Below are 3056 nucleotides of genomic sequence, written 5' to 3'. Positions count from 1 at the left end.
CACCACCACCACCATCACCACCACCATTACCACCAGCAGCACCACCATCACTACCCTCCCCTCCCACACACACCCCGGTTCCCCACTTGCTCAGAACTTGGCCTCAGTCGGCAGTGTAAGAATCTTCTTCACACCCAAGTTCCCTTCACCTGGGCTTTCTCTACAAGTGACCTTACATGAGACCTAGATTTATTAGATGGTGTTCCTTGCCATCTTGGGGTGGGGTGGGGTGCGGTGGGGGACAGGAACTAGAGGCAGAGTGAGACACTTACAATGTTTCAAGGACAACCAGGTCTCAGATACAATGATCCTGGCAGGCTTTCCTCCAACACATGCCAAGGTAAAGCAGCAAGGAGCACGAGTTTCCTCCGTAGTCTCTATGTACTGACATTACGCAGTGTCCAACATTGGCTCCTGATGACTGGGAACCAGGGTTTCTGCCCTTATCCTTAGTCTTCCCTTCACTCTCTCACAGAACTACACAGGAATTCATCGAACATTCATTTTCCCATAATGCGACATGGCCACCTTTCATAATGGCCCTAGCCTCTAGTTCAATCCCCCCCAAACCCCAAATTAAGTAACCTATGGGTTCTGCCCCATTTGAGGAGGAAGATCCTTGGGTGCTTAGAGTTCAAAGACTGGTAAAATCACAGAACATTAGATTTAAATGGAACTTACAAAATCTATTGTACTTTTGAAGAGCTGTAATGGATAATGTTTTCTTCACATTGAGTTCAAATTTCTGGAAAGGTAGCCCTGTTGTTTTAATTCTGACACCAAGATGCGTGCATGCTTTACAAGATAAAACTGACATAGCAGAAGACAATGTTGATACTTATTCTTCCCACCACCCTTCTCTCTAGATCTTTGACCAGAACCACCCAAAGTAATGATTTGGTTGCTTGTCCCATCAACATTCAGGACAACTTCCTTTATAATATACACCAGTTTGCTGGTATTCCTTAAATGACAGTTTGTGGAAAGAGAAAGATGTTCTTCCTGTGTGATGTGCCTAGGACTCACTGCAGCAGCACACTTGTTCCAGAAGCTGTGCTTCTAAGGACACTGCTTCAGAGCATATGAGCTTCTGTGGAGGCACAATGCCAGGGCCCAGGCCAAAGCTGCCCTGCCAGCGTTCTGGTCCCGTGAGAATGTGGGCTCCCAGGAGAATATACATCTGAGGACCCTGTACGGCAGCTATCCCAACGGAGCACTGAGACACTGTCATGTGACCTCCTTTCCCTCCTTTTCTTTCCCTCGGGGTTACTTGAATGTACCCATACTGCATGGCATTTCCCATGTTAAAAATGAGAGGTCTTAAGTGAGGGGTAGTAGTCCCTGGCAGATGCAGGTGGTTAACATGCTGAGCTACTAACCTAAGGGCTGGAGATCCAAACCCACCCTGACATGACTTGGGAATCTGTCCATCTACTTCTGAAAAATCATCCGATGAAATCCCCTGGAGTACAATTCTCCTGTGACACATACAGGGTTGCCAGGCGTTGAAATCCAGGTGACCACAGTGACTCTAACACTGGGGAGTTAGGACCAAAAGTAAGAGGACAGATCTTTAAAACTCACTATGTTGCACATCTGAGGCAAAGCTCCTAGGGGCGTCAGGCTGCCCTTCTGCCCTATCAAGACCACCTTGTTGCTTTCGTTAGGTGCGTTTTGCCTCCGTTCGGATTCACAGTGACCCTGGGTATAACAAAAGGAAGCATTGCCTAGTCTTGTGCCATTCTAATGCTCACTACAACTCATTGCTGCAGCCATTGTGTGAGTTCATCTTGTCGAAGGTCTCCCTCTTTTTCAGAGTCCTTCCTAAGCTTGCTGCCCTTCAAGGACTCGTCCTTCCTGATGAAATGCCCAAAGTGACTAGGTCTTGGCATCTTCCCTCCTAAGGAGTATTCTGGCTACATACGTCTTCCCAGAAAGATTTGTTCATTTCTGGAAGCTTGTGTTAAATTTAATATTCTTCGCCAACATCACAAATCAAAGGCACCAATTCTCCTTCCTTATCCATTGTCCAGCTTTCCCATACATATGAGGCAATTGAAAATGCCATGGTTGGGGTCAGGTACACCTTAGTCTTCAAAGTGACATCTTTGCTTTTCAACACTTTAAAGAGATATTTTCAGCACATTTTCCCAATGCAATATGTTCCTTAGTTTCCTGACAGCTGATTCTGTGGGCATTGATTGTGGATCCAAGTAAAATGAAATCTTTGACAACCTCAATCTTTTCTCAGTTGGAACCTAGACACTGACGGTGCAAGCCACTGTCCTGAGCTAACTATGCACAGGGCCCTGTGTACCACTTCGGGCTTATGTTAACATAGCAGCCAGTTAAAACCAGAAACTTTAGCCCTGGAAATTGGTGTTAGATTTATCTTTCCGGGCTACAATTGGGTATGTCATTTTAAAACTTAACTTCGGAGTTCCCTATTAAATATTATCTACTTCATCCTATTTTGGTAGCTTTGATTCTGCCATCGTGTGCATAATTTATCACTTCCAATGTTGTGTCATTTGAAATTTGATAAGCATGCCTTCTGTCTCCTCCAAGCAGTTATCAAAAAGTGTTAGAATGTGTATGTTGGTGAAAAGAATATTGAGTACATTACAGTTTACACACCTTTCCGCTTAAGCAATGAAGGACTTAAAAAAGTAAAATGGGCTTCATTGAGTCTGAGAACCACTACCACATGCGTGGCTATCGAGTCAATGCTGACTCATCTCGGCCCAAGACTGTCACTGTTTATGGGAGTAGAAAGCCCAGTGTTTTCCAATTCCCACCAATGAGGCTCCTCTGCTGAGTCTGATACCTTTATATATTCACAAATATTTGTCTGTCACAAATACTTTTTTAAAATCCCCATAGGGTGCAACACAATAGTGTACAATTAAAAGTCCCACAAGAAGTATAAACATCATGATCCTTGACCTTTAGGAATGCACAGTCTCTGTGGGAAAACAGCACAGAGAATTGGAGCAGCGACGAAAGAACACAAAGATGTAGCTAACAGTGTTACCAGAAGCTGAAAGAACAAGATA

This window comes from Echinops telfairi, unplaced genomic scaffold, assembly GCF_000313985.2.
Source record: "Echinops telfairi isolate 266 unplaced genomic scaffold, ASM31398v2 ScPeMD7_443;HRSCAF=831, whole genome shotgun sequence".
Classification (NCBI taxonomy): Eukaryota; Metazoa; Chordata; class Mammalia; order Afrosoricida; family Tenrecidae; genus Echinops; species Echinops telfairi.
The sequence above is the reverse complement of the archived record's forward strand: the minus strand, read 5'-3'. Positions refer to the sequence as shown.